Raw genomic sequence first — 23,904 nt, 5'->3', positions numbered from 1 at the left:
TTAAGCCTATGCAATTCCCCCGTAATTTTGTGTACCCCGATCAGGTCTCTAACAGCCTTCTCTGCTTCAAGGATAACCATCCCAGCCTAACCAACTTCTCTTCGTAGATAAAATATGCCAGCCCAAATAACATCCCGGTGAATCTTCTCTGCACCCTTTCTAGTGTAATCACTTTCTTCTTATAGCATGGTGACCAGAATTGCACACTGCACTCTAGCTGTCACCTCATGAGCATTTTGTATAGCTTCATCATAATCTTCCTGCTCTTATACATAGGAACATACATAGAAAAATAGAAGCAGGAGTAGACCATTTGGCCCTTCGAGCCTGCTCTGCCATTCATTATGATAATAGCTGATCATCAAATTCAATACCCTGATCCCGCTTTCACCCATATCCCTTGATCTCTTTAGCCCCAAGAGTTATATCTAACTCCTTGAAATTATCCCTTTTGGCCATAAGTACTTTGAGGCAGTGAATTCTCCAGATTCACCACTCCCTGGGGGAAGAAATTTCTCCTCACCTCAATCCTAAAAGGTTTACCTCTTGTTCTCAAGCTGAGACTCTTAGTTCTGGATGGCCCCACCATTGGGACTTTCTGAACCTACCTTGTCTAATCATATTGAATGCTTTCCTTTATTGGGTAAAATACAAAAGCAGGGATGTAATGATGGAACTGTATACATACGTTAGGCCATAGATAATGTTTTGTGTTTAGTTCTGGTCAGCATATTACAGGAGAGAGTGCAGAGAAGATGTACAAGAATATTGCCAGGGTTTGAAAATTGCAGCTATGAGGAGAGATTGGATAGGCAGAGGCTGATTGGCTTAAAATAGATGAAGCAAAGGGATGACATCATTGTAATAGATCGAGGACAATTCAATGAAGCTAAAGAGCAAAAGGCATTATTGCCAATAAACAAACAATTATTTTTACAAGAGGAGTAATTGTACAACGGTACACTATTCCGGCCTGGCTCCAAATGCGATTCCCCCTCCCTCCGCCTGGGATACTTGCCCTTGCACTTCAACTGCTCAGCTCCCTGGCTGAATACTTCATACGGTCCAACTGGACCGCATGGCCACACTACCAAAATAATTGAGGTGCTCAATATTATGAAGAGCCTAGACAGGGTAGACAGGAAAGGTCTGTTTACCCTAGCTGAGGAGTCAATTACCAGGGGACATTGATTCACCCAAAGGGTGATGGGCATCTGAAATTTATTGCCTTAATTGGTGGTTGAGGCTAAAACACCCAACTCTTTAAAAGGTGCCTGGACCTGCATCCGAAGTACTGTAACCTGGGGAGTCAAGGAGCAGGTGCTGGAAGATGGGATTAAAGAGAGCAGCTAGCTCCTTTTTAATCTCTTTTGACTAGTGTCGGCAAAATGGACTGAATGGACTCTTTCTGCATTGTAACCTTCCTATGGTTCTTTTGTCACTTTTCTATTCCCTGCCATACTTGCCAAAACAAATAAAAATTAAAAATATTTTCTTTACTTCCTTCACCTCTGCTTCTTTGCCAATTGGGAAAGAATGCCCATGTCGAAACAAAACTGGGTCGAAAGGGTGCTTTTGGAATTTAATCAGACATCAGATCTTTGACATCATTGCACCATAGGTATAGCAAGCCCAACTTTTACTTACACATTTTCAGTGCAAAATATTGTGTGTTGGGCAAATAGCCAGGTTTGTTCATTTGTCCACAGCACTGCAAGGTTTAAGAGTACGAAAACCTGCTGAATGTAAACCATCACTTAAATTATTTGGTTCTCTTCAGCTATTTGAAAAGTCTGTATCCTCTATTGTTATGATCTTCCTTCAAAATCCATAAAATTCCTCTCAAGCAAAGGGACCCATTCAGCCCATTGAGTCTGCACCAACCCTCATAAGGAACATTTCACCAAGGTTCACAAACTCACTGCCCTATCCCTGCCCACTGTGCACATTTTCGGACTGTGGGAGAAAAACAGAAAACCAGAAGAAACCCATGCTGATAAGAGGAGAGTGTGCAAACTCCAAATGGACAGGCACCCAAGGTCAATGGGGTGGCATTGTGGCACAGTGGTTAGCATTGCTGCCTCACAGCTTCGGGGACCTGGGTTCGATTCCTGGCTTGGGTCACTGTCTATGTGGAGTTTGCATGTTCTCCCCATGTTTGCATGGTTTTGTCCAGGTGCTCCGGTTTCCTCCCACAGTCCAAAGATGCGTGGGTTGCGTATGTTAGAGAGATTAGTGAGGTAAATATGTGGGATTATGGGAATAGGGCCTGGATGGGATTGTTGACTGTGCACGCTCAATGGCCAAATGGCCTCCTTCTGCATTGTAGGGTTTCTATGAACCCAGGTCCCTTGCAGCATTGCGAACCACTGTGTAACCATGCCATCTTTAGTGCATTGCATCTCTTCCACCATCACACTGTAATGTTAAGCGATCATTATTTCAGCCGTCATACCTCAAAAATGTTGTTTTGTCATCTCATTTTCTGCATTTGAAAATCTCCCAAAACTTTGTCTGCAGTCATTCTCAGTTCATTTACTTAGACCCTCTGTCTGCCTCTTCCCATTTTAAACTGCACATTAATTTTTGTGAGGTGAGATATATGAATACCAGTCACTGTAGCTATTGACACTAATAGGTTTAAATACATTTAAATCCAATATGCTAATTAGGGGAAATCAATGGACCATTTTTCATAATTAAAGATCAAGTTGGAAGCTTGTACATCACTGTTCCTCCATCTTGCATTTTGCAATATATGTGAGTTATAACTATTACATGATACCACAGATTAAACTAGCATTACAATGGCAGCTCTGATTAATTTTGATCAGAAAGCCGTATGGTATGTGTACTATGCGCCACTTTTAAGCAAGATTTTATGGGGCTTATATACCTGATCAATTAATCACACATTTTTAACATTGTTGCACGCTTTCTCACATTTTGCTATCCAGTCCAATAACTGTTGCACACATTATAAATTATGCAACGGTTTCAATAATGTTGTCAAATTAGGAACACATTTGCCACAATAATTTACTAATCCCAGAAAAGTTCTCAGTTGTGTTGCATTCATTTAACATGATGCTTCTAAGAATCATTCATCTTTTTGGCTGCTTTATGTAGGTATTTACAATTAATAATGTGATCCAATACTAAACTCACATCTGGAAAAAGTCACACTTCTCTTTCTTGATTCATAGACCATGTGCTTGAAGACACTTTGATATTACTTCTAAGTTATTCAAGTACTCTTGTTCACTGGACCTGCAATTAGAATATCATCCAAGTAACATTGTACACCAGAGAGACCACTTAAAATTTGATTCACCCATCTCTGGAATAGGGTTAGTTGTGGGTGTTATGCCAAAAGATAATCTGTCACAATGAAAAAGACCTCTATGAATAACAATGGTAAGCAATGGTTGAGATTCAGCGGCTACATTCATCTGTAAATATGCTTACGAAAGATCAATCTTGCTGAATTTTTGCCTAGTTGATAACATAGCAAACAAACCTTCAATTAAATGATCAGCATACAACACTGGATTTATGGTTGTTTTAAAGTCACTAAAGAACAAAGAACAACCCAGCACGGGAAACAGGCCCTTCGGCCCAACGAGCCCACGCCGCCATTTCAACAAAGCATTTTCCTACACCTACCCTGCCCCGTGTGTATGCGAATGGTACCCCTAATGTAGCCAGATTCAGGGGAGAATGGTGTAGGGTCAATTTGGTACACCAATCAGCCTAAGAGCACATCTTTGCGGTGTGGGAGGAAACCAGAGCACCCGGAGGAAACCTACGCAACCACAGGGAGAATGCGCAAACTCTCACAGACACAGGCCCAAATCCATGTATCTGCACAGCTAGCAGTGATAGTCACTGAGCTGTTGTGGTGCCCGTCTGCTGGTCCAGGATTAAGCGCACACAACGACATGAAGTACTAGGCCACTCTCGAAACCTCCAAGAGCAGCCCACGCATGACCCACCGTGTGCATGCCCCTCGTTTGACAACAAGGTGGACCGACACCTATGGATTAAAAGAGACAAAACATTAACATGTAATATTACATTTCCAGTGTCGTCCCGAGGCTCTGACCCTTTCTAATACCGTCTACGATAACCCTCCATCCCTGTTTCACTCATGTGTCTATCTAAGTAAACCTTAAACAAGTCCAATGTGCCTGCCTCCACCACCTTACTTGGTAGCGCGTTCCATACCCCCACAATCCTCTGCGTGAAAAACCTTCCTCTAGTATCCAAATTATACTTCTCCCCCCTCACCCTTAGATCGTGACCTCTCGTAATAGTTGTCCCCAATCTAAGGAAAAGCCTGCCACTGTTGACCCTATCTATTCCCTTCATTATTTTATACACCTCTATCAGATCCCCCCTTAATCTCCGTCTTTCTAAGGCGAAGAGCCCCAGTTTTTCCAATCTTTCCTCGTAACTCAGTCCTTCCATACCAGGCAGCATCCTGGTAAACCTCCTCTGCACTCTCTCTAGGGTCTCCACGTCCTTCCGGTAGTAAGGTGACCAGAACTGGATGCAGTACTCCAAATGTGGTCTAACCAACGTTCTGTACAACTGAAGCATTAGACGACAGCTCTTATACTCTATACCCCTTCCTATACAGGCTAGCATTCTGTAAGCTTTCTTCACAATCTTCTCTACCTGTGTTGACACCTTCAGAGACTTGTGCACCTGAACTCCCAGGTCCCTCTGTATTTCTATACTCTTAATCGGTCTACCTTTTATCATGTAACTCCTCTCTGCATTATTCCTTCCAAAATGCATCACCTCGCATTTGTCAGGATTAAATTCCATCTGCCATCTATTTGCCCAATATACCACCCTATCTATATCCTGCTGTGTCACCTGACAATCTTTCTCAGTATCCACCAATCCTGCCATCTTGGTGTCATCTGCAAACTTGCTGATCACACCACGTACGCCCTCTTCCAAGTCATTTATAAATATTACAAAGAGGAGAGGTCCCAGTACTGAGCGCTGCGGCACACCACTGGTAACTGACCTCCAGCCAGAAAAGGACCCTTCCAGTACTACTCTCTGTCTCCTATTGCCCAGCCAGTTTTCAATCCATCTAGCTAGCTGTCCTTGTATCCCATGTGCCTTAACCTTTTCTACCAGCCTACCGTGAAGGACTTTGTCAAACGCCTTACTGAAATCCATATAGATGACATCAACGGCTTGCCCATCGTCAACCGTTTTTGTCACCAATACCATTAACTGAACCATTTGGTTTCATGGCAGGTATGATGGGATAGACTAGTCACTTATAGCTGGCTTTAACACACCAGCATTAAAACAAGTTGTACTAAAATTGCTTTGATCTTGGGATGAATTACATAAAAACACTCCTGTCTTGAGATTTTTTGGTTGTCTATTAGGCTTTATCTTAAGTTTCACTTGAAATCCCTTTATTGTGCCAAGTGTCTCTTCAAATATACTCTTGTATTTATCCAGAAAGTGCTGTCAGCCTGCTTTGGCATCAACAAATCCATTGAAAGCATTTCAGTTAAGCTTTATCTGCTCCAGCCATGATCTTCCAAATAGAATTGGAATATTCCCATGGATCACATTGAGAATTTGTCCACTCAGCACTCCATTGACCATGATGTAACTTTGAAATTGTTTTGGTGTGCAGTTTCAGGAATTAAAGATGCAGTAGCACCAGTATCAATCTCCATCCTAATAGACTGTCCACTTAACTTTGAAATCACCCAGAATCTAGATGATTCATCCTGTATTAATGAGATGCTCAGTTGGAGCTCTTCATCATATTTCTAGACATTCCTTTCTTCGTTGTTCTAATTCTTTTCTTACAAGTTGTAAATTATTTTTTAAAATGGAATTTTTTCTTCTTCTTGAAGGTATCCAGATTCTTCTTCTGAATATTCTTCTCAGGGGAAGCTGGTCCAGCTCAACATTCTTTTGCAGTGTGACCCATTTTTCCAAAGTCCTTGCATTAACTATGCTTGCCCCAGTAGTCACTTGCTGAATGGCTGATTTTGGCACATCTGTGACATGCTTGTTGCTGTTTTGACTTCTTATGGGCAGATCCTAACTTATGGATCCCCAATCCTTCACCAACTCGAGAAATCTTTTTAGCAGCCAGTTCCATTGACACTGCAATTTTTACTGTTGTATTGAAAATCAAAGCATGTTCAGTCCTCGAACATTTTAAGATAGCCTCATTTTGGAGACCATAAGCTAGATGATATCAAAGAGAATCTTCTAAGGGTTCACTAAACTCACAATCTTGTTACTGTCTTTTTTAAGGTTAGCACAAACTGAGCAATTCTTTTGCCTTTCACTTGATTCCTTTGGTGGAACCTGGACCATTCCATAATGATCAGTGGCTTCGGAGAGTAATGTTCTTTTAGGATCTTTGTCAAGTCATCCTGTGTTTTGGTTCCTGGCTTTGCTGGATCAGTAAAGTTCTGGAATATTGTGTCCAGTTTTGAGGAAGGATATGGTGACATTCGAGGCAGCTCAGAGTAGATTCACTAGATTGATTCTGGGGATGAAAGTGTCGACGTATGAAGAGAAATTAAACAGTTTGGGCTTTTACTTGCTGGAGTTTAGAAGAATGAGAGGGTACCTGATCGTGGTGCATAAAATTTTAAAAGGGATTGATGAAGTAAATATAGACCAAATGTTTCCTCTTGAGACAATCTAAAGCAAAAGTTCACAGATACAGATTGTGAGGTGGCCGATTTAAAACTGAGATGAGGAGGAATTACTTCTCGCAGAGGGTGGTTAATTTGGGGAACTTGCTGCCCTACAACAGGGTGGTGTCTGAATCATTCAATGGTTTCAAGAAGGAGATACATATATTTCTAATAAAAAAGGGAAAGAGGGATATGGAGAACAGGTGGGGAGGTGGATTTGAGACCAGGGAGATATCAACATTGATCTGATTGAATAACAGAGCAGGCTCGAGGGCTGAATTTGCTTACTTTTGCTCCTACTTTCACTGTTTATACCTTCCTATGATCCATGATGGTCTGTCAGGCATGGTCCAGACTGCAACCATCCCACACTTGGTCATTTTTTGGGAGAGCGGTGTGTTGCACATTTGTTCTGGGGTACTGGGGCTGAAACACACCAGCGAACCTGCCTGCAAAGTACTATTTTGGAAGGGTATGCTGATCTCACAATACACTGGGAGATCACCTCCATCACCCCACAGACATTGGGACCTCTTCATAGCACCCCACATGATTACCCTCCCATCACATCCCCAACTTATCCCCACTCAGGTTCTACCCCTGGCACATTGGCAATGCCCAATTCATAGAACCCTACAGTGCAGAAGGAGGCCATTCAGCCCATCAAGTCTGCACCCACCACAATCCCATACAGGCACTATCCCCATAGCCCCATGCATTTACACTAGCTAGTCCCCCGACTCTAAGGAGAAAGTTAGCATGGCCAATGCAACTAACCCACACATCTTTGGACTGCGGGAGGAAACCAGAGCACCCGGTGCAAACCCCGCAGACAGTGACCCAAGTCGGGAATCAAACCCAGGTCCCTGGAACTGTGAGGCAATTGTGCTAACCATTATTCCACTGTGCTGCCTTCACCTTTTGGATACTGCCCACCTTTTGGATACTGCTTAGCCATGTCCCCAACTACCTGTGTCTTCAATGGTCTCCAAGGTCTCCCAAATGGGCATCATGATTAGTCTCCACTGGAGGTAATCAGCAGTGATTCTCATATGTTTTACACCACACCTGAAGGTCAGAAGGTCCTGAGATTCTGGCATTGAATGAGCTATGCATATTTAACTGCCATTTTAAATATGCTAAACGACTTTGCACCCTTTCTGGGCAGGATCTGGTTTGCGACATTAGAAAGGGACTGGATGGCTGCAAATTATTTGGCACTGGGCAAGAAACTGATTTTGAGGCTTGTACAGTGTTTTCTGGGATCAATGTGATTTGCATTAGACATAGTGAGGTTGGAAAATCACCCCCATAGATTCAAGCACGCAATTGATTTTATTGAAAGAGATGTTCTCTTTGATGGAGAACAAACCCTGTGGCAACACCCTAATGACCTTACTATCATAGACATAGACATGGAAAATAGTTGCAGGAAGTGGCCATTTGGCCCTATGAGACTGCACCACCATTCAATAAGATCATAGCTGATCATGCACTTTCAGTACCTCACTCCTGCTTTCTCTCCATATCCCTTGAATCCTTTAGCCACAAGTGCCACATCCAGCTCTCTCTTGAACATGAGATGTGATCAGCTCTTAAGGCGAACATGTAGCCTTTTAAAAGTATAGCAGTATCTTTGTTGTATAGATTATCAAAAATGAAATTTTCCTTTTTATTTGAAGTACTATTTGTCTGTTAATTCATGTTTAATTTGCATTGGTTTTGCTTTGTGTGAAAGTAAAAGTTACAAAAGGGCGTCATTGCACCGGACAACCTAGTAATTAGATTCAAGGATGCTTTTAACTCCTGGCATTCAGTGAAGGTTTGGCCAAAACAGGAGTTAAGATAGAGCAACTTTAATTGTTCTTCCATTTCTAATCCACAGCAGATGAAACATTGTTCACCCAATAGTTAAAAGTTTCAAATTCATCATTATATAGCACTGTCTGTACTGTGATGCACACAGGCATCAAGGGACTTTTAGCAATGTATGTTATAGGCTGCTTGCTGGCAAAACTATATTCTGTAAAACTTTTCAAAGAAGAATTGGATGCCCTGAAAGGTTGTTTTTCATCCTCAGAACATGGGACCAGCAGCAAAGTCAGAATTTGTTGGTAATCCCTAGATACAACTGAGTAGTTTCAGGAGAAGACAGTGATGTAGTGGTAATATCCCTGAACTAGTAATCCATAGGCCAGGCTAATGCTCTGGGGACATGGGTTCACAACTGACAATTAATAAAACCTGGAATTGAAAACTAGTCTCAGTAATTGTGACCATGAAGCGATCATCAATTATTATAAAAACACATCTGATTCACTAATGCCCTTTAAAGGAGAAAATCTGACATTGTTATGTGTTCTGGTTGACATGTTGCTTCAGAACCACATGATTGTGGTTAGCTCTTAACTGCACTCTGAAATGGCCTGGCAAGCCATTTAATTCAAGGGCAATTCGGGATGGGCAATGAATGCTGACCTTTCCAGCGACAACCACATCCCATGAAAGGATAAGAAAAATGGTTTGCTTGACCAGGTTGAATTAAGAGTCAAGCCTGTGGGTTTTGGATTGGAGTTACTGATAACCCATACAGGGTATGCTCTGCATGTTACTTTCTGTAAAGGCCATTGGTGAAGCAATCATTGTTTTCTTAACCAATAAAATTTGAGGATCGCTTTTACCAAAAGCAGTTATGTATTTCCAGGCATTTAAATTAACTGGTGGACTTTAAACTTTTATTCTTCTTGTTTGCCAGTCAAGCAATATGGCTAATAGACCCATTTGTGTTGTGTGGTCCCTGTCCCCACGTTCTCAGAGTTTGGAAGGAATTTTGCTGAGCTAAACCCTACCTCAGACTGTGAACGAAGAAAGGCTGATAAAAGCAGAGTCAGAGGTCTGGAGCCTTGGTGAGATGCTACAGTGCATCTTGTAAATGGTAACACTGCTATCACTGTGTGTCGATAGTGGATGGAATGAAGGTTGAAGGTGCTGGATGGGGTCAGGCAAGTTGGCTGCTTTGTTTTGAGTGATGGAGAGCTTCTTGAGTGTTGTTAGAACTGCACTCATTCAGGCAAACTGGTACAATTTCATCAAATTCCTGACTTGTGCCTTGTTGATGAGGGTTTGAGGAATCATGAGTTGAGTTATTCAATACAGAATTCCCAACCTATGACATGCTCCTCACCTGTACTAACCATCCCCTCCACCCATCCAGGATGTTGATACAGTGATACAGGGAGTTCAGTGTTGATAATGCCATTGAATGTCAAGGGGAAATGATTAGGTTATCTCTTGTTGAAATGGTCATTCTGTGGTAATTGTGTAATGTGAGCGTTACCAACTTGTCAACCCAAGCCTGAATAATGTCCAGGTATTGCTGCATCTGCTCACAGACCATCTGAGATTTCATGGTGCTCAACATTATTCAGTCATTTGTGAACAGGACAATGCCCTAACATAAGGTCAGAATTTTTTTTTTAATTAATTCACAGCATGTAGGCTTTGCTGATTAGCCCAGCATTTATCATTCATCCCTAATTGCCTGTGAGGAGGTGTTGGTGAGCTGACTTCTTGAACTGCTGCAGTCCATGTGGCATAGGTACACCCGCAGTACTGATCAGTTTGATACAACTGAATGGTTTGTAGGCCATTTCAGTGGACATTTAAGAATTAACCACATTGCTGTGGATCTAGAGCCACATGTAGGTCAGATCAAGTAGGCCAGATTTCCTTTCCTAAATGACATTGATGAACCAGATGGGTTTTTACAATCTTAATGAAGCAGCTGAATATGGTTTGGCCTAGGACGCTACGTGGATCTTTCGCAGCAATGCCCTGGGACTGAGATGATTGATTTCCAGAAACACAACCATCTTTCTTTCTGTTACATTGATCCCAACAAGATTTGAATTTTCACCCTGATTTTCATTGACTGGAGATTTGCTTGGGCTCCTTGACTGCATTGTGAGGAGCAAATACAAAACACTAATTTCAAAGAGGTACAAGTAAAATGCTGTTTCTTGTGGAAGAAGTGTTTGGGACCTTGAACAGTGAGAGGTAAAGGGAGGGTGTTGCACCTCATGTGCTTACATGGGAAGCTGCCAGAGGAAAGGCAGAAGTTACTGAGGGGTGACTGAGTAGTAGACTCAGGCGTCATAGAGGTTACAGTCTATTTAGAATGCAAAAATGGAAGGGAAGGGGAAGACATGCTTTTTTGCTGGTATCATAAATGGCATTAAATATTTTGCCTAATGGGTGCAAGGTGAGGTCAGGGGAAAATATATCTTGGCTCTTGGAGGGAGGGGACTACTTACATCTCATTGGATTCCTTCATTTTTATCAAATGCTCTCATTCTAGTATCTGCTAAATGTATATTATTTTCAACATAGACATAAGGTCTCAGATGAATGTGTTTTATGATCCATATATGGTAAATAAAACAATTCACAAACCTTTAGAAAGTTTGGTGAACCGTTTATCAGACTATTTAAACATTTGCAGCTTCAATTTGTGGTTATTACACACCTGAAAGACTGCACAGATAGAATCCTTACATAAAAATTCATTGCAGTGTCATTTTCTTCCAGGGCCTTCCATTAGCTTATTAGTCATTCCTATCATAAAATAAAAGTTTATTGCTCCCAGAGTACATTGCTTACACTTCTGGTAATATTTAATCAGAATAATTTTTCTTTCAAAACATATTTAATTTTTGACACATTAAAGAGACATTTAATCCTAATTGCCATTGAAACAATTGTGGTCATGCAAGAAATTTAGCAATGTCACTTACGCTGTTTCAGAAATCATTGAGGTGCTCATATCTTCACATTATCTTCACAATTCTGAGTTCAGCAGGTGATTTCATTCTTTTAGTATGTGCTTCTTTGCAAATATCAAGGTTACATTTTGGAATTATGTAGACAGAATCAGTAGCAGTTTTCTTTTCAATCCAAGCTTTGAACATTAATGCTGTGTGAGCTATCATTAAAATATAAACGCAAATATTACTTTATTTTTTAGAGGGAATGTCATTCAGATTAATGCAGCAAAATCGGTCAACATGTCAACACGTCTTTATTACAAAGGAAATCAGGATTTTTTTAAACTGTACTTCAGATTCCAATTTTATGATTCTGTTCATCTGCGTATAAAATTAAAACTCTTTGACTTGGCAATCTGGTTTACGAATCTAGCTCAGTACCCAGAGGTCACTAATCATTTTTGAATTTCTGAAAGTGAACCATTGGGCTAAGTTAAACTAAATGGTTGGGCTTGATGGTCTGAGTATTTGCAGCATTAGCCTATATTTGATTGCAAGTAGGGTGGCATACACCACACGTGCTACAGGTTTTACATTCCAGTCTCCCAGGGAGTGTTGAAATGCATCACGGAGGTGTCAGGTCAAGGGTATCTTAGGAAACGTCATCAAGAAAGAAGCATCTTCATAATTAAAATAAATTGTTTTATATTACATTATAAATAAGAATAAATTAGCTATGTTTCAGATAGCACTAAAATAGAACCAATTATTCTTGTAACATGTTGTTTCCCAGACATAATAAATAATTTTGAAAGGTAGTACAGTTGGTGGATTTATCTAATGCAAATTAGTGCTTTGAATTAAAAGGAGAACTTCACTTTAATGGACAGGGATGTGGTACAACCAACATGAACATATTGTTCACAGTTATATCAACAGCTGTAAAGATGAAGAATTATGAATAAGCACTCATATCAAAAATCCCAGATGCAGTTGCCGAAACCTTTTATACTAAACATCGTCTTCAGCACCACTCGCAATCTGATCTCTCAGCAATTTAACTGTTAATTATATTGCATATTTGCTTCTTATTCTTTTTTTTTCAAATTCAGCTCATGTACAAAAACATCTGTGGATGTAGGGAATTAATGAAGATTGGCTAGTCAAAGTGATCATAGAATCATAGGATGGCTACAGCACAGAAGGAGGCCATTCAGTCTGTTGTGCCCATGCTGGTTCTGTGCAAGAGCAGCTCTCTTGCCTTTTCCTCTTCTCTTGCAATTTTTATCTCTTGAGATAAATATCCAAGTCCCTTTTGAAAGCCACAACTGAATTTGCTTCCATCATACTCTCAGGCAGCGTTTAACAGACCTTAACCATTTACTGCATGAAAAGGTTTTTTCACATGTCATCTTTATTTCTTTTGCCATCTACCATAACTCCACATTCTCTGGTTCTCAACCTTTCTGCCAATGGTTTTCCACGGGCTACTCTTCCCAAACACCTCACAATTTTGAACACCTCTGTCAAATCTCTTCTTAGCCTTTTCTTCTCTAAGGACAGCCCCAGCTTTCCCAAACTTTCTGTGTAATTGAATTCCCTCATTCCCAGGATCATGTTAGGAAATTCATTCTGCACCCTTTCCAATGCCTTCACATCCTTCCTAACTGTTCTAATGCATTCATATCTTTTGTAACTTCTCTGATATCACATCTTTCCCAGAAATAGTACTTCAAAATGTTTTATCATTTAATCTCTTTTTCTAATGAAATAGCTCTCAATAAGGAATAAATTAAATTAAACTGCTCAAGCTTTAAGCTAACAGTAGTGAAACTATTCAAAATAGTACATGTTGCATTAGTCTTTAATCCTAACCCCCTTCCATTTTCCATGGAACAGGTTTTCTTCACTGTAGGGATTCTATGTTTCCATGATGATCTGAGGTCTGAATGTCTTGCTGCAATTTGTGATTAATGCTATAAAATCACCCGGAACAACACTTGTAGTCATTTTATGTCAGTTTTTCCCTTATTCTAAGGCAAGCAAGCCCACTGCAGCACAACACACCATCCAGTGGCTCAGTTAGGAACTGATGAAACCCATTCTTGTTAGTGTGGTGGGTAAACAGGAGTACCAGGCAGTGCACTGACCACTTGCACATCAGATTAGAAAGCAAACTTGTACCACCAAGGTTGAGTTGTCCTTTAAGAAGCATGAAAAAAGTTTCAATGGAGACAATGTGATTTATATTTTCCCTGCACAGCAGACTATTACAGAGCTGTAAACTATAAAACATCCTTGAACATGCTGAGCGCTAACGATTGCTGCATCATGTGGTGCAAGCAACATCTTTTACTGCCATTTTATCTTAGTAACCATTAGTGTATAGAATTATGCTAATGAATATCATGTAAAAAAGGGGAAAAGGCTGTGTTGCTGTAATAATGAAATTCAGTCAATAAAAAACACAGATAATCTCGTCAAATTAGTAGCTAAAGGCAAAAGTGCTACCCCAGCATTTTAATCAAGTGTTTAGAGAAATATAAGCACTAATTACTACATTTGCATAACTTAATCATTAAGGTGATGTATTATATACAGTAAATCAAACTGTGTTGGCTAATTCGTACATTCAGCAAATCTTAGCCAAGCAAGAAGTTAACTGCACACAGCAATAGAGAACTTGTGTGTCATAAAGATAGAGTATGATGATTAACCCTGTGGTTTGCACAGCAACATTTCATACAATAACATGAGAACAACTTCCAAAATCCTGCTGCTTTCAAAATAATTCTGCCTTTGTTATAGCATTTATGCAAATTTCTTCTAAATTTTCCCTCATGGGTGTGTGCAAACAGACATGGTCATGGTTTCCTCTATTGTTCATGTCACTCGTGACTGGGGATCTGACTGAAATAATCAAATACTGCCCAGAAACAAGTGTCGCTGCTGAGCAAGAAGGGGAGATGGCTCCACATGTCCATATGCTCCTGGATATACCATACCGAAAAAGCTCTATTGTTCCTAGCTGGTTATTATGTCCTTCCTTCAACACCCCTGTAAGCTGCAAAGAGAATAATGTGCACAGTAAGAATCCAAAATAACTTGCAGGTTTTCTATTTTACTTCCGCAATTAAATTCGTAATTTTATCCCACACTCCTTCATTTACACCATTGCAATGCATTCACTATTTTGTTGGCTGAAAGGATGCACACATCCTGTGCACAGTTGCACAGTGGTTAGCAGTATTGTCTCACAGCACTAGGCACCTGGGTTCAATTCCGACCTTGGGTGACTGTCAATGTGGAATTTGAACGTTCTCCAGGGAGAATGTTCGGGTGCTCTGGTTTCCTCCTGCATTCCAAAGATGTGAAGGTTAGGTGGATTGGCCATGCTAAATTGCCCCTCAGCTTCAGAGGATTAGAAGGGTAAATATGTGGGGTTAGGGGGATAAAGCCTGGGTGGAATTGTGGTTAGTGCAGACTCGATGGTCTGAATGACCTCCTTCTGCACAGTAGGAATTCTATGATTCTAAATGATCAGATCTCTGATGTTTTTTGCCTCACTTTCTGTGAAAAACTGTCCGATTGCTGGTCAACACTTCCCCACAATAACATGTCTGAGATGGGGAAATAATATTTACAGTGAAATTGTACATGTGTTTGGCAGAATTTCCTATGTTTTCTAAGCTTAGCAAATGATTGGTACTTCTATTTATGATTTGATGGTGAATAAGGGAAGGGAAATGGGATAAAAAAGTTAATGACAAGAATATGAAAAAAAATTGTTATTTTATTTAAGTTATTTCATTACTAAGTTATTTACCAGGATGTTGCCTGGTTTGGAGGGTAGCTCTTATGAGGAAAGGTTGAGGGAGCTGGGGCTTTTCTCTTCGGAGCGGAGGAGGATGAGAGGCGACTTAATAGAAGTTTATAAGATGATGAGAGGGATCGATAGAGTGGATGTGCAGAGACCACTTCCTCCGGTGGATGTAGCTGTTACTAGGGGGCATAACCAAAACGTTCATGGTGGGAGATATAGGAGGGATGTCCGAGGTAGATTCTTTACTCAGGGAGTATTTGGGGTGTGGAATAGACTGCCTGCTGTGATAGTGGAGTCAGACACTTTAGGAACTTTCAAGCGGTTATTGGATAGGCATACGGAGCACTCCAGAATTATCGGGAGGGGATAGATTGATCTTGGGATTGGACATAGCTCAGCACAACATTGAGGGTCGAAGGGCATGTACTGTGCTGTAATGTTCTATGTTTTTATGTTTCTATGTTTTATTTAAGGCATTGTTCTTATTCATTTTATCAGGAAGATGCAACAGAATAATTCTGTTTGTGGACATACTCTCTTCCACCTTCTTCCATTGGGAGAAAGATAAAAAATCTGAGATTACGTACCAACTGGCTCAGCTTCTTCCCTGCTGCCATCAAACTTTTGAATGGACCTATCTTATCTTAAGCTGATCTGTCACTACATCCTAGCTATGACTGTAACCCTATACTCTGCACCCTGTCCTTTCCCTCTCCTCTATATACTCAATGAATGGTATGCCTTGTCTCTATAGCGCACAAGAAACAATACTTTTCAGCATATCCCAATACATGTGACAGTAATAAATCATATCAAATCAACTCAAATAAGGAACCTCACATCCTGTCACCCCAAAAGTAAGAGAGTTCTTCTGGTCATTCCCAAATGATTTCAGGTCTTACATCTTTTGACTGTTTTGTCTTTAAACACAGCATTAGAAACTAAATTTGTAGCTAAAATAAACGACAAGATAAACTCACCTAAAAGACTAAATTCTTCAACTCTGGAGTTGTTTTTTTTTCTCTCTCTTTCAAATTACTGCACTCTGTGTCTTCATTATTAATTCAGAAGGAAACTGGATAATTTCAGAAAAGAGTGGAAGGATATTGCTTTTGGGTTCATGAAAGATTATAAATGGTTAGATTGGGTCCTGAAACAGGAAATGAACAGCAGATTAAATCAGAACATAGCTTTTTCTCATTATATTCTTTTGTGTACCCAAGATTGTAGATTTGAGTTCCCTGGTATTCTGGAGTTAGAATACTTGTTTCATAGTTGTGTTATCTTTGGTACTAGAAGATCACGTAAATAGGTTTGTTGAGAAATACTGACAGCAATGTTGCATTTGCAAATAAATTACATTTGTAGGAAAGCAGGTTACCTGGTAGAGACTGAAGTTGGTCAACATTCAGAAAGGCTAAATTGCCATACTCGAAGCGTTGATGTCAGCGACTGCTCTCACTTTCTCTGAGCTTGAAGAACTACCCTATTTTTTGATTGAAAGCATCATAAATTGACATTTGCTCTGAAATTAAGGGGATGGTTTATTGTTGTGACAGCTTTACCATTGTTGTGATTTCCAAGAGTTTGATTCAGCAATGCTGACTTTAGCTTGTTAAGGCTGTGATGCTGTTTGTTTTTGTAAACCAGGATGCAAATGTGTGGCTTGTTCGCTGGTTGGTGCAAGGACAACCTATTCGGACCATTCCATTTCCCTGCTTCAGAAAGATGAAGTGCACGTGTTGTAATCCTTTCAACATAGTAATTAAAGTTTATTTGGACATAGATTAAATAATGTACAGATGTGAAAGTAAATCATTTTTGTACTTTTAAGTAATCTACAGAATCAGTTGTGAGTTAAATAACTATTACTTCCATTGCACAGCAAACTTGGAGTTATGAAGAAAAATCTAGCAAAATCAGTTACTCTCATTTGCTACTTGTGGAATAATGAAAGATGAGAATGGATGTTTTGTTTTGTTGCATTTTCATCCCATTGTATCTTCATTTTAAAAGGCGCAGACTAAGCAGTAGCAAAAGGGAGGCCAGCCAATTGAGAATTGGTTGGTTTTGTCATGTTCTTCTGCTTATGCATCGGGTCAGCATTCACTAATAACTGAATGCATTAATGTTCACTAAAAAAAATTAGAAAATAAATGCAGAAACTTAGATGCCATCAGCTGCTATGGGACCATTGATGAATATTCTCATTCTGCAGTGTGAATAGTTTCATAAATAAGATGGTAAAAACAAAACAAGTGGAAGCCAGGGAGCAAACTACATGTTTACACCTATCTCATTGGCATAGAATTCCTTTACCTTTATGATTATCTTTCAATCATCATAAGGAGATTTCAGGAAGCTTTGAATGCCGCCTGCAGATTGGACCTCACCCGGCCACGCAACAAGGTATCCAGTGTTGGTCAGATGATAACGTTTTTGTCTCTGAGCCCAAAGAGGCACACTCACATTCCATTTAAGGCTTTACTCTAAATGACAACATTTGGAGGGGAATCATGTGAATGATATGTTTGGCCGTGGCCCTGCCTTCAGTCTTCCAGCCAAGTTAGTGGAGAAATGGTAAAGTGCACATGGTAGGAACACTAGCTTCAGCAAAAAGCAAAACGTCTAACCATTAAAATGTGGAATCAAAGCTGGTGCAAAATTAATCAATCACGTTGCTGTTAAAGTTTTAAATATCACTCCTCTTAAACTGTGCCTGCACTTCCCATGTCACTGGAACAATTCCATTACTGATGTGCATTGTGTTTTCAAGCAGTTCTACTTAAATATTCGTAATAATTTATTACTAATGCCCAGTATAGCCTAAATATTTTTTTAAATGAAAGTCTGCATATTCGTGCATCCGTTCAAGTTCAGATCAACCAAGTTATTTTATAATCTCCAATAAATATAGAACAGCAATCTCGTATGAATAATCGAGTCGAAGAAAGGCTTTTAATATAGTTTTTTTTTTATTTAAAGAGATGTGTGAACTGAGTAGCTGGAACCCAGCAGTATTCATCAGGGTTATAGCAGAAAAAAAGCAGGATTAATCCATTGTCTCCAGAACAATCCTTTCATACAGTCAGGATTTGCACATGGCTTTCATTGCAGTAGTAGATAAAGATTAGAATTAATAATCATAATTCATTTCATGAGAAACTGCGATTTTCAAGATTATTATTTTTATAATAGCAGCAATCAAACTAAAATTAGTATTTAGACAAGATGATGAGTGACAACTTAGGATTCCCATAATGCAAGATTTAGAAATTTTAAGTTAAATGTCTACTGATATACTAATCAATAAGGTATTGCTTAAAGGAATATAACATGTTTCTTGGAGTTATAAGAATGAGAAAAAATGTTCAACTGTTGCTCTCGTATTAATCCTAGACTCTTATTAAAGTAAATGCATGTCCTTCTTTGCCTCTCACCCTCATTTTCTTTCCACTTTTCTGCTTTTTCAGTCTCCCTTTCTCCATATGTCAAATTAAATAGTGGAAGCGCTGCACTAACCAACAAAAGATCTGTCGCATGTACTATACCTAACGTATACATTGATCTTCTGTGCCTATATGCACTATAATTACTGAATTATATAAATAAAAAGAATCTCACTTCATTAGAATTTCACGATATCAGAAGATGTATTAAAGCTGTTCACATAAAGCATCCCTCGACTCTGGTGCATAGCAGGGATTCAGGCAATGCAGTCAGCTGCACAATTCTATTCCTGGTTCAAATAAGACTGATTAAAATGAAATTACTCAGTCTTGTGACCCATGGCAAATTTTATGAGCTGCAATTTGTCTAGCAGTTCAGCTGTGAATAAAATCTGATCGACTATAATTTAGGTTTATAGTTCCTATTTCTTCTACATGGTAGACTCCAGTGATCCTGAAATGAAGAATGAGAAATGAATTAGCTAAACCAAAAAGGTTCAAATTGTAGAAAGCTCTATTGCCCTTTCTTTAAAGTTATTGTCATTTTTAGCACTATATGCTTTATATAATAGTAAAACACACAACTAGAATCAATCAATAAACTTTGTTTTAACCGCTTGAGGTAATCCAGATTTAGGTCAAAATAATAATTTAGTCACTTATTTTCTTTTTTATTAACATTATGTTTGCCTCTTTGCACATAATGAATATTTAATTAAAATAAGATTCCATTTCATTTTGAGCGGCATGGTGGCACAGTTGTTGACACCGTTGCCTCACAGCGCCAGGGACCCAGGTTCAATTCCAGTCTCGGATCACTGTCTGTGTGGAGTTTGCATGTTCTCCCTGTGTCTGCATTGGTTTCCTCCATGTGCTCCAGTTTCCTCTCATACTCCAAAGATGTGCAGGTTAGGTTCATTGGCCATGCCCCTTAGTGTCAGGGGAGCTGGGAGGGTAAATGTGTGGGGTTACAGGGATGGGACCTAGGTGAGATTGTTGTTGTTGCAGGCTTGGATGGGCCACTTCTGTACTGTAGCTTCTATAATTCTATGCTTATGATTCATCTTTAAGACCTAACCCAGTTACACACTGCAATGCACATCTATTTGTTTGGATTTGTTTATAAAATGCTTTGGTGATGTCCAAATATATGTTTGATTTCAGCAAAAAACATAATGTTTCACAATGCCAAATTAAAATTAAAAGCAATTTTCATACATGCAAATTCAAATCATGTTGTTGTAAACAGGTTGACTTGAATCCCCACTTGCCTCTTACGAGTGTGTATTGGATTTCTACTTTAATTTGATATCTTCAACATACACCTTAGCTCATAGCAAAGCTGTAGATACCTCAGTTTTAATAAAAATCAACATCATCTAAATTGAGGCTGAGCTGCAGGGTAAACAGTAGAGACACTTCCAAATGTTAAATCAGCAAGTTTTTTTTTAGGCCTAACCAAACAAATCTTTATTTTACAAGCTGCACACTTTTGGTGTAAAAACACTGCTATGGCGTCCTTCCTTGCTGAAGTTGCATCTTCACAAATATCAGTAAATACACCGTCATGTTGACTTCCGATTACTGGTAGCCATTGATAGCCATTGACCACAGATGTTGGTTATTGTCCAGTTCGCTGCTTTAACTGCTGGATCCTAATGGCTGGTGGCATTACAGTTATGGCTGGCAAAAAGCAAAACCAAACCATAGTTCAAGTACCCACAATGTAAGTCTGAAGTGCACCTTTTTAATGCAATATTGCTCTGGGTCCCTTCTTGTCAAAACAGCACCTTTACATCTGCAATCTTTCTCCATATCAGCTTTTGCAAATATACGCCACTTCAAAATACAAGTGCAAAACCAGTACAAAGTGTTTATTTATTATTACCCTTATGATTGCCAAACTATACATTCATTTTTTTGGAAAAAACAAGTTGAATTAGAAGGCACTTTTCTCACCCTTCTTTCCTTCTCATAATTAAATAACTGTATACGGTAAGCGTATATGCAGAATTTAATTGTGATCAATGCTTAAAATTATTTATACATCAAATCAGTTTTATAAGTGCCCTTCTTTACCTGGTAAATCCCTGCATCTAACTACTTTTATAGCTGGATTAGACCAGATATACCTAAGTGTGGTGCCCCACTCTTTATTTATAGTGTGGTGTCACCAGACACAAATAATTACAGGGTTGAGAGCCTGTTATCCAGCTAGGAAATATATTCTGCAAAGATTGAAAAACAGAGGGGGAAAAAAGAAGGATGTTCTTGTGCTCAGCTCTTAAACAGCTTGTGCTGGTCTACACAATCGGTGATAAGCATGCATGCTGTCTGCGGGGATCTCCTTCCTTTACATTATCCCCCACACATCCAGTGAAACCATTGAGCTGCTGAAAAGGATCAATCCAGCGATTTCTGGAGGAGCCCTGCGTATGGCATACAGTAATAACTTGCAATCTTGCTGTTGCAAAAGAAAAGCACTAACATCGTATGTACTTTGGTTCACTTGGAGGTAAGTGGTTAACATTTTGCAATGTTCAGTCTTCCACTACCGCTTCTCATTGTAAAGTAATGTCAGCATATATACAGACAGAAACAAAAATACAAGCTGACACTTTATGGTCATGAGTGAAATGAGCTGTTTTCATTTTATCTGTACCAGTAATGCAATCAACAGCACAAAACTGGCACGTTTAATGTTTTAGCTCTCAAAGGTCTGAACGGAACATCTGCCAAATGGAGCCAGTGTCACTTGTTGCCAGGTCAGTTTTCCTCTGAAGTTGCTGCATCAGGGCCCTGTTGGGATACACATTGCTGACATAACACAATACCTGGTTTAACAGTACCTAGCAATTTCACAGTCATATATGAGAAAAAAACATTCCAATTAACAACATAATCAGCATTTATAAGCTTAATGATCTCCAAAGAGTGAAGCTACTGCTCCATTAGTATAGCTGCAAATGACTGCACAAAAGGAAAAGGGTTGTTGGGACCATTTTCATTCACAAAATGTAACAAAAGTGGGCAAATATGTTACTAATATTGGAAAATGGGGATAGAGAGAGGGGGGTGAAGGGTCAGCGGTCAGAACCAGAAGCTGAAAGCTGCAAATTAGGGACCTCGGGATCAGGAGCAGTAGAGATTAGAGTGGTGATTGTGGTAAGCACTTAACTTTTTTTGAAAAAAAGTAATGGAAAAGCGCTATTTAATTCCCAAGAGCAATTATGGATGAACAACTAAAAGGCTTTGCCAGCAATGCTCACATCCCACGAAATAATAAAAGGAAAACACACTGAGACAGGTGCTAGCTGCTGCAGGGTAAACCGATGTTACGGTGGTGATCTGAACTAGGCCTTAAGACCCTTAATTAGAGGTGGCAGGTACACGGGTTAAGGTTGCATGCTGATTGCCCTGATGCAACGTGAGAGGCCCCACATTCCCAATCAGGATTTCACTCTCCAGCAGGCCATGCTGCAGCCTTCGAAGGCAGGTCCCAATTTAACCCCCGAATATCTTGTTAGAGAGTAAGTTCATCATTACTTTAACTAATTGTATACGTGGCTCTGCGCCAACGAGGAATAACTGGATACAGAGACAGCTTCACTCATTCTGCAGTGAGTTTGTCCAGTTCAGTCAGATTACTGGTTTCAACACTTTTTGTCAAGGAAGTGGAAGAATTTCAGTTTCTGATGGCTGCCAATTAATCTGTTAACTGATTAGTGCAAATAATCAGTGGCACGGCAGCAAAGTGGTTAGCACTGCTGCTCCACAGGACCCAGGTTTGGTTCCTGGCTCGGGTCACTGTCTGTATGGAGTTTGCATGTTCTCCCTGTGCCTGCGTGGATTTCCTCAGTTCTCTGATTTCCTCCCATGTTCTGAATGACGTGCTGGGTTAGGTGCATTGACCCGAAAAGGCGCTGGACTGTGACGACTAGGGGAATTTCACAGTAATTTCATTGCAGTGTTAACGTAAGCCTTATTTGTGACTAATAAATGAACTTTTAGGTTAATTCTGAAGAAAGCTAAATTAAATTGATCATGCTGCTATATTGGATATGATTAAACAATATATCCAAAATATGTTCAAAATTTAGTAAATTTTTGTGTTGTAATGTATCATGACTCATTGCATATCATATTATTTGTCTGTTTCACTGTCGATTTGTGCAGATCAGTACACCCTTTTTTATTGGAGATAGGCTCAGAGACCATTCTTGTGTCATTTTTCTATGGTTCTCTGAATTGGATGGCTCATCATCTAACTCCCTGCCTTCGTGGATCACCAGCGTCTTCTCAAGGTTAATTAAAAATGGGAACTAGGTGCAGCTTGGACAGTGACACGTTTGGTGATTAGGGGAAGTAGATTATTTCTTTTGCTACCACTTTTAGCCTCCAGTATTTGTTTTTTACTTTAGTACAGAGAAAGCTGCTAGTCGGTAAGTAAGGGAGGTGGTCGCATTGCGGTGCAGGAGCTCACAAGCAAAGAGGCAATGGCCAACCAGCAGGGTGTCTAAGAGAACCAGGCGGGTTATGCAGGAATCCATTGAATCAATCTTGTTCAGTAACCAGTTTTCCATTTTGGATACTGGCGAGGGTGATAGTTCCTCAAAGGAGTGCACTATGGGAGGCTCAGCGTCGCAGGAGTGGGGAAGGAAGAGAAACAGACATCGGGGATTTATTAGTAAGGAGAACAAAAAAGAATTTCTATGATTGTGGACGTGACTCCAAGATGGTGTGTTGCCTCCCTGGTGGCAGGGCCAAGGATGCCAAGGAGCAACTACAAGATATTCTTCTGGGGTAGGGCGAAAAGCCTGAAGTCAGAGATTTTGACCATCATTTTCCAATTCTCACTGGATAGAGATGTGGTGCTGGGCGATTAGAGGACTGCTAATGTAGAGTGAGGGACAGACGGAATAATTACATGCCAATCAGCCTGATCTCAGTCGTGGGAAAATTGGTGGAATCACCTCTGAGAGACAGGATAAGCAATCACTTAGAAAGGCACAGAGTGATCAGGAACAGTCAGCATGGACTAGTTATAGGAAGATTGTGTCTGGCAAACTTCATTGATTTTTTGAGGAAGTTACAAGGAGGATTGATGAAGGCAGTAAAGTTGATGTGGTCTACATAGATTTTAGCAAGGCTTTTGATAAGGTCCCACA

The sequence above is a fragment of the Carcharhinus amblyrhynchos genome, chromosome 1 (assembly GCF_965287045.1).
Source record: "Carcharhinus amblyrhynchos chromosome 1, sCarAmb.v2.hapA, whole genome shotgun sequence".
NCBI lineage: Eukaryota > Metazoa > Chordata > Chondrichthyes > Carcharhiniformes > Carcharhinidae > Carcharhinus > Carcharhinus amblyrhynchos.
The sequence above is the reverse complement of the archived record's forward strand: the minus strand, read 5'-3'. Positions refer to the sequence as shown.